The sequence below is a fragment of the Hordeum vulgare genome, chromosome 2H (assembly GCF_904849725.1).
Source record: "Hordeum vulgare subsp. vulgare chromosome 2H, MorexV3_pseudomolecules_assembly, whole genome shotgun sequence".
Taxonomy (NCBI): Eukaryota; Viridiplantae; Streptophyta; class Magnoliopsida; order Poales; family Poaceae; genus Hordeum; species Hordeum vulgare.
Genome location: NC_058519.1, coordinates 234,481,865 through 234,491,607, shown reverse-complemented (window position 1 = coordinate 234,491,607; position 9,743 = coordinate 234,481,865).

Below are 9,743 nucleotides of genomic sequence, written 5' to 3'. Positions count from 1 at the left end.
CCGAGGAAGTGGATGGAGTTCACCGTGGCCGAGGTGGTGGCGAGGTCCTGGCCGTCGAGGGGGCGTTCCCCGGCCTCAGCGAGGTCGGGAATGGGACACGGGGAGCAACCCCTTGCCCCTGGACATGGCGGAAGGTGCGGCCGTCGACGAGTGCGGGGCTAGACGCTGACGGGCTGCTCTCTCTCTGTTCCTATCTATAGAAACTTACCAGGAGGAGGAGGAGAGAGATGGGGAAGGAGATGGTGGCGGTGGCGGAGAGAGGGAAACCCTAGGAGATGGAGAGGGCACGGACGCCGAGATAAATAGGAGGGCCTGGATGTTAGTGCCTCACGGCGGCAACGCGTGCTCTCTGGTGGGCTGACGGAAAGGGCCAGAGAGGAGGGAGACGACGTCAGGGAGGAAGAAAGGAGGGACGTGCGCTCGGCTCCTGTGCGTGAAGGAAAGGAAGAGATGGGCCGGCCTTGTGGGAGGGAGCCCACAAGGTGGCGCCACTTAAAGAAAAGAATATCATGGTGCCTTTCTATTTGCAGAAAAGAACCACAGAAGACAAAAATACACAGAGAAATCCATTGGGGATAAAAATACAACAAAAATACCCCTGTCCATGGAAAAAATCTAACCTATTTGAATAAAATGCAAAATGAATATTAGGGACAACTGAATTTTTACAAAACAGCAATATGTGGGCTGTTTTGTAATTATTTTGCACCTTTCAAACCTAAGTCAAATCAGAAACTACACTTCTCCACACCTAACTAAAATCAACCTAAATCATAGGCATTTTTAAAACAGGAAAGGAAGAATAGTTTCTTGAGCTTGGAATAAAAGAGAGAGGAAAGGGTTTTAAAACCTATGCAATCCCAAGGTTGATCCTACTAGCACAAGGCACACTTCACACAAGGTTCATATCCCACATCCCCACATAAGGTCACATGAAATCACATGACTCAAGGCAACAACACCTAACACATGAAATGATGTGATATGCATGCAAGCAAGGGAAGAAATAATAAGGAGACAACACATGAAATCATACAAGCATAGGACACTCTCATATCAATGACAAGGTGGTCCCACATGAAGTAGGTTCCAAATAGGGAAGGTTTTACACTTGGGGCATTACAAAACCCAATCTCAAAATGAGACGATTTCTTGAATTCAAACGTAGATCGATTTATGTAGTCCCAAAAGGCCCAACAAATTGATGCCAAACTGGTAGTAAAAAACTCTCCCCTTCATGGAGGTAGTAAAATTGAGGGAGTTTATTAGGACATAAGTCCAATCCGAGCATGGCCCCCACGGTGCGCCAGGCGATCGTGGTCCGAGGGCATTGGATGAAAAGATGGAGATAAGTCTCTCTACAACAACAAAACATGCAGTGAGGTTTACCATCCCAGTTCCTATATCACATCACATCTCAACTGATGACACCATATTAAAAGAGCTTCCATAAAAAGATCTAGATTTTTAGAGGAAGCTTCTCCTTCCAAATCCATCTATAGTCACTTCCATCCAAATTCTTCTCAAGAAAGGAGATTTAGCAGTACATTTACCCTAAGGACCGAACGACCATTCAATCTCATCATGCTCAGTCCCAGGGTTTAATTGGGTGATAGCAGCACAAACACCATTGTATTGGTTTATAAAGTTATTATTAAGACTTTGTCTAAACAACACATTAGTCCCCCTCCTATGAAATTGAATAGAAGTATCATTAGGGAAATTAGAAATGTTTAATAGGAAACGATATCTCTCCCGCAGAGGAGGCAAGGCATCCACGGGGTCATGCTTGACTCTAGCAATATCCCTTGAGTTAATAACTATTTTTTCTTGTCATATAAACATCTTTTACTTTCAGCATAGATTTCCAAACACGCGAGTCATTAAATTTCCCTTTAATAGTAGCTACAAAGTTGTTTTTCAAATATTGGGATTTAACAAATGTTGGATCGAAAGTATGTCTAGAGGGGGGGGGGTGATTAGACTACTTGACAAGATAAAAACTTAGCCTTTTCCCAATTTTAAGTGTGGGCCAATTTTAGCAATTATGACTAGTCAAGTACGCCCTACACATGCAGATCTAAGAGTATAGCAGCGGAAAGTAAAACATGCAAGTGTAAATTAGAGGGTAAGGTTGGGAGATCAAAAACAAAGGTTGACATGGCGATTTTTGGCATGGTTCCGATAGGTGGCGCTATCGGACGTCCATGTTAGTGTAGACTTGAACTCACGGAGGGTAACGACTGCGAGGTTCCACGGAGGGCTCCAGCCACAAGGGGTCCATGAAGAAGTGCCCTATCTATTCCACCACGACTTTCGTGCACACAGGACTAGCCTTACTCATGGTAGATCTTCATGAAGTAGGTGATCTCCTTGCCCTTACAAACATCTTGGTTTAATTCTAGAAGACGAACTAGAAGGCTCCCAAACGACCCCTAACTAATCTAGGAGGAATCACCCTCCAAAAGGTAATAGATGTGGTAGAAAGATGAACTCCTTGCTCTTGTGCTTATAAACATAGTCTCCTCAACACTCAATCACTCTCTCTCAGATTTGGCATGGGTAGGAGAGATTGATCTTGTGGAAAGCAACTTGGGGAGGCTAGAAATCAAGGTTCAAATGGTTGGAAGGGAACCTCTTGATCTCAACACATGAGTAGGTGTCTCTCTCTCTCAGAAAAATGGATCTGGCAAGTGTAAGTGTGTTCTGAGTGTTTCCCCTATGAATAATAGGTAGGTGGAGGGGTATATATAGGCATCCCCCAAAATCCAACCGTTACAATATTATTACCCAACTTAGTGACCTAAATGAATCTCGGTGGTATTGAGTGTAAGTGCTTGCTCAAATTTTGGGATGAAGCATGAATATAATTTGAGACGAAAAATCATAGATAGATAGAGGAGGGTACTTAGGCATTCTTGTATATCCAATTGGCCAAAATAAATAGAAAACCAAATAACAACAATTTGATATCCTTGAATGAGCAAAATATGAATACCAACATGCTCACAATAAGATGTCAAATAGAACATGGTGAACATGCACAATCATTCTAGCATCTATCAAGCACTTTGGCGATGATGAAGTCATCTACGTATGAGTATATTGACTTAGGAGCTAAGTAGGAATACTTGATCGTAGGTCATACTCACGAATTAAGCACAAGCGGGGTTACCACTTTTACACAATGCACTAATGTGTTCACATCATTTAGGATACGCTTATACTTAAGTCTTAGAGTAAAGCTCCCCCTAGATGTGAAATCCCCCCTAAGAGGGATAAACTAACCTTGGGTTTTGTCGTAGAAGACTTCAAGTAGGTGTAGTAGTGGTGGAAGCTCATTTTTGATGAAGATCATCTTAAGTTTGGAGCAATCCTTGTTGTTTCTTACTCTTCACACCAACATGGGTTAGTCCCAAAGCAAAAGGAACAAATGCAAGAATATCTATGGACATGGAGTGAAATGCATGGGAGCCGATGCCCAAAGATGCATTAATTACCTTGTCCCTTGCTCACCTTTGAGGGAATGTGTGACTCCTGGAACTAATGCATATGGTTGGAGATGATTGCATATAGTTCTTGCGAAAATGAATAACGGTGAGTTTCATTGGAGGAGTCAACCCTCAACAACTTTCTAGTCCTCCCTGTTGGGCACTCACATCACCTTGATGGGGATCCATGGAGTTGTTGTAGCACTAGATGAGGTAGTACTTGAAGTGTCCTTGGTGTCGTGGTTTTGTCATGGCAGATGTCCTCGTGAACGGACTTAGTGTTGAGCCCATCGTCGCGGTGTGGATACTCGAAGGGGTTGATTGGAAAACGAGAGGAGGATTTACCAAGGTTCGGCCCCTCCGATGGAGGTAAAAGCCTACGTCCTGCTTTGTATCTGTATTGATGGGAATCTCGATTACAAGGGTGCGGAATCACTAACCAAGCTCTCGAGGGTTTTCTTTCTTAATCTTCCTGACTCGAAGGTTCTCCTTTATATATAGGTAGAGGCCCCAAGTTTACAACAGAGTCCGGGTTGAATAAACACCCGGGACTTACTATAATTCTACCTTATCTTTCTTCCCAAATCAAGAAAGCTTCTCGCATCTCTTGTCTTTTACGTCTTTGAGCTGCCTTCTGGTGATGGGCCACTTGGTGGCTCCTCAACTAAGTCCTCTAGCCCATCTTAGCATGTTGTCCTTGCGTCATGACTCACCCCCATAAGGCGGGTTAAATCCTAGGGTTATATCCCCGACATTAGGCCCCAGTTTGAATTGAAGTTATTCATGTCAAGCTATCTTGATAGATAAATGAGCCGGTAAACAATGCCGAGTCAGTGTCCCTTCTTTGAGACTTAACATCCCTTTAGTCTATTATTGACATGACGTCATCGAATCAAATGCTGTCGTCTTAGGTCATTATGGTGAATCTTTTCAAGAACAATATTGAATCCGGTCTGGAGCAAAAAATCCAGGCGCAACCTCAGCCGCTTATTTCCCGTGACCGTTCCGTTTCAGTCCCCCTTTTCCTTATAAATAGCTGGGTAACCCCCCGTGCTATTATTTCCACCTTCTTCTTCCTTTCTTCATCCTCCATTACCACGCGCGTCAGATCTTGATGGAAGCGAACAAAATTCTATGAGCGGCTCGCCGGTCCACAAAGCCTTGCTCTCCTTGTTGACCTACCTGAAGTCATCAATCTTCTCTTCCGGTACATGTACGCATACTTCTTGCCAAATGTTTGTGGATTTCCTAACGGGTTTGTGTCATGCTCTTTGGATCATCGTAGAAGAAATGCTTCTCAGATCCATAACATGGCGCATCTGTATTGATGTTGCGGCCTCATAACGACTTGCTCATGCGTTAATTTGGACCAAACCCATTTTAGAACAACTTTATTCCAAAACACTAACTTCAGCCTCTCCGCCACCTTAGAACATATATTTTCTTATTTTTTGTTCGTATTTAGATTCGTGGTGATAAGAGCCACTTGTTTGTAACTTGTTTGTGAGGAAGTTTTCTGCCAAGTCTTTCATGGACTTTTCCCTTCGAACTCCTCTCTTTGTTTTAACGGCTTAAAATCTAGTTATAACATTGTCCGGCTTAAAATATCCTTGGTGATAATTTTGGCGACTTCAGCAATCAATAAGCCTCTCAATATCCCGTGCCTCAGCTTACGCCCACTTGTTTTATTTTGTAGCCATCTTAAGTCATAGATGCCCCCCAAAAATTCCAAGGCTTGCAACTGGGCCAGACCTCAAGAATCCAAGCTTACTTTAGATAATCTAGTAAGCAAAGCACTTTTGCCACCCAAGAAAGAGATAAATTGGCGAGCCTCCAAAGAAGAGCCTTATCCCCAGCCTAGGGAAGGGGAAGTCGTTATCTTTAGTGATCATTTGCGAAGAGGCTTTCTCCCTCCCGGCTCAAAATTCTTCACGGATCTTCTACACTGTTTCTACCCGAGGCTCCAACATATTTCCCCCAATTCATTGACCAATATATGCTAGTTCCAGGTTTTATGTGAAGTCTATCTCCAAATTGAGTCGACAACAACCATATTAATGGAATTCTTTTATGCCAACCGCCGAACCTAGGTAAAAACGGCCCATCTTGTGAATTTTGCGAAATTTCTTTGTGGAAAAAGAAAAAACAACTTGTTTCCTAAATCAAAATTGGCGAGTCATCCCAAAGGGTGGTACAAAACTTGGTTTTACTGTAGGAATAGTGCCCCCACAAATGAAAATCCCTTGCCAGGTTATAGGCTAGAGAGGATTGATAAAAATGTGGAGCTGCCTGGCTAGCGAATAGAAAAAGAGAGAGATGAAATAGCTCCCATCCGCACAAAGTTACGGGTCTTAGTTGCCCATGGCCTGAGCGGTATTGATTTGATCTGCTGCTGGTTACAATTGCGTATTCAACCTATTAGTGTGAGACCCGGCTTGATGTGCTATTATTCTGGCTCGCCATCCGACCATCAACGCTTCTCGTCCAACAATATAACTAATGATGTTCTCGTCAAAGAGATGAAGCAGTTCTTTTCTGATTCGAAGGAGAGGTGTGGTACCTCTATTTTGAACCCGTTTTATTTGTAGAATCCTCCTCGTGAGGTATTGATCTTTTGTTCTTTATGTACACTTTGTTTCTCTTCTATATTTATGTTTAACCCGCCTTTTGTCATACTCCTTTGTTTTATTGGAGAGTTCTAGCTTTTGGAATGTTACACCTCAAGCCCATGCCCCTTCTATGAGCCAGGGTTATGATACGGCCCAAGGTGACCCGACTCTTGGTTCATCGTCAAAGGAATCATCAAAGGTAGAGCTTGATTCACTTCGTCACTTATTTATTGAACTTGCTGATATGCCTTCTTCTCAGGACAAATCCGAAGCCAACCAAGTCAGCAATGTTAATGTAATTGCAATCTCTTCCAGTTCTTCAGAAAAGTTTGTTGTGAGAAGGGCAAGACAAGTCATCTGAAAGGTAAAAATGTCAAATAAAGCTTATTTAGCTACCAATTTTCTCTTAGAGAAAACACAACTGGTTGGTCAATCCAAACGAAAGACCCGGAGCGACACGGGCGAGCTAGACCCAGGCTTGGGTCAGGCACCGTCGGATCGCAAACCTCGCGTCGAGTCATCCTCCTCTTATATAAGCACCAATTTGAGAGCACCTCTGTCATTTTTATGCTTTGCTTTTGATTGATATTGAGTATGACTATGACTGGATCTTCGTTGCTATGAATTACAGTGTTTAGTCAGCCCTTGATCTTTAAAAGTGCTCTGCATTTATGTTTTGCGGTCTCAGAAAGAGCTAGCGAGATACCACCTATTCATATTGCTTCATGCTTGTTTTGATTGAAGTGTTGGTATTTGAAACTCATTATTATTTGCTCGTTAGCTGATTATGCCATTGATATTAGTTTACCGTGAGACCTTTGTGTCATTTGCTTATGTGGTTAACTTGTGATCTTTCTGAAATTATGGTTATGAGTTAGACATAGTTGCAACAACAAGATCAAATAGAGTTTGTCAAAGTTTTTCTTTCTCTCACAGTTTTTCAACTGAGTTGCTTGAGGACAAGCAAGGTTTTAAGCTTGGCGGAGTTGATACGTCTCCATCGTATCTACTTTTCCAAACTATTTTGCCCTTGTTTTGGACTCTAATTTGCATGATTTGAATGGAACTAACCTGGACTGACGCTGTTTTCAGCAGAATTGCCTTGGTGTTATTTTTGTGCAGAAATCAAAGTTCTCCAAACGTCCTGAAAATTTACGGGGATCAGTTTTGGAAAATAAGAAAAATATCTGCGCCAAGTTCCACCTCAGGGGGTGGGCTAGTGGGCCACAAGCCCCTGCTCCGCCACCATCCCCCTGGTGGCGGTGGGCAGGCTTGTGGGGCCCAAACGGCCCTGCCGCCCCCAACTCCAGCTCTATAAGATCCCTTTCGTCCCAGAAAAAATAAAAAAGAGAAGTTTTCATCGCGTTTGCGATACGGAGGCACCGCCACCACCTGTTCTTCATCTGGAGGGCAGATCTGGAGTCCGTCTTGGGCTCCTGAGAGGGGAAATCGTCATCATCGTCATCATCAACCTTCTTCCCTTTCCAATTCCATGAAGCTCTTCGTCATTCGTGAGTAATCTATTCGTAGGCTCGCTGGGCGGTGATGAGTAGGATGAGATCTATCATGTAATCGAGTTAGTTTTGATGGGGATTGATCCCTAGTATCCACTATGTTCTGAGATTGATGTTGCTACTACTTTGCCATGCTTAATGCTTGTCACTAGGGCCCGAGTGCCATGATTTCAGATCTGAAATTATTATGTTGTCACCAATATATGTGTGTTTTAGATCCGATCTTGCAAGTTGTAGTTACCTACTATGTGTTATGATCCGGCAACCCCGGAGTGTCAATAACCGGAACCACTCCCGGTGATGACCATAGTTTGAGGAGTTCATGTGTTCACCAACTGCTAATGCGTTGTTCCGGTTCTTTATTAAAAGGAGAACCTTAATATCCCGTAGTTTCCTTTTGGACCCCGCTACCACAGGAGGGATGGACAATAGATGTCATGCAAGTTATTTTCCCTAAGCACGTATGACGACACACGGAATGCATGCCTACATCACATTGACGAACGGGAGCTAGCCACATATATCTCCGTGTTATAGCTGTTGCATGATGAATATCATCCAAACAAATCACCGACCCATTGCCTAGGAGTTTGTCCTATTGCTGCTGCTACTGCTACTACTAGTGTTACTTGTCTTGCTCTGCTGCTGCTGCTACTGTTGCTACTGCTGTTACTTGTTTTGCTCTGCTGCTACTACTGTTGCTACTACTATCGCTTGCTACTGTTGCTACTTGCTACTGCTGTCACTACTGTTGTTCCTTGCCACTGCTATTGCTCGTTACACTGCCGTTACTCGTTACTTTGCTGTTACTACTGTGCTTGCAGATACGAATCTTTCAGGTGTGGTTGAATCTGACAATTCAACTGCTAATACTTGAGAGTATTGTCTCACCTCCCGTCCTGCGAATCAGCAAATTTGGGTCGAATACTCTACCCTTGAAAACTGCTGTGAACCCACGCGCTGGTGGGCCCTCAACAACATTCTTCTAGTTTAATTACTAGGGAGTGCTATCAGCATTCTTCTACTGCCGTTGCAGGAGAAGGTTGTTGTCATAAGCATTCGTCTAGCTAATGCCAGATATTGCAGATCAGCATTTTTCTGGCATCGTTGCCGGGGAGGTATTGCTATATTCTCTGAGTTACTTGGGATTTATATCTGCTGATCACTATGAAGAATCTGAAGGATCCAAAGACCAAAGTCTTGCCGTCAACTACGAGGGGAGGTAAGGAATTGCCATCTAGCTTTGCACTTGATTCACCTTGAGTTATGAGTAAGTTTGCTACATCACCTCCTGCTAGAAATCTTGATATGTCGCCTGTGCTTGATGATACTTGTGATACTACTGCTAGAGATGCTATGCTTGATACTATGCCTGATGATACTATGCTTGATACTATGCCTGATGATACTATGCTTGATACTGCTAGAGATGCTATGCTTGATAGTGCTAGAGATGCTATGCTTGATACTGCTTTGCCTGATGATGCTAGAGATGCTATTTTTCCTGATGATGCTATGCTTGATACTGCTAGAGATACTCCTTTGCCTGATGTTCCACTAGGAGTGTTCCTTGATGCTCATATTGCTAGAGTTACTGCCAATGCTCGTGATGCTCCTGAAACTGCCGATACTATTGAGATAGAACTTTCTTTTGCTCCTGCTAGATCTAGCTCTCCTAGATATGAATTGCCTGATATACCTGAGGGTTATGTTATGGAGGCAGAGATAGCTGAGGATTTTCTTGCGTGTAAGGATGCCTATGATGCTGAGAAATTACTTCTCAAGTGGAAGGAAAAATCTCGGGAAGCTAGGATGAAAAATGACCCGAAGTTTGCCACTTCGCCTATCTTTGTCACTGATAAGGATTATGAATTCTCTGTCGACCCTGAGATAATCTCTCTAATCGAATCTAATCCTTTTCATGGTTATGAGTCTGAGACGGTCATAGCCCATCTTGCCAAACTATCCGAAATAGCCAACCTTTTCACTAATGAGGAGAAGATCCGCCACTACTATATTCTTAAGCTGTTTCCTTTCTCTCTAAAGGATGACGCTAAAGTCGGGTTCACCTCTCTTGCTCCTGGATGTGTGCGTAGTCCCTAGGAGATGGTCTATTACTTCTGTGAGAA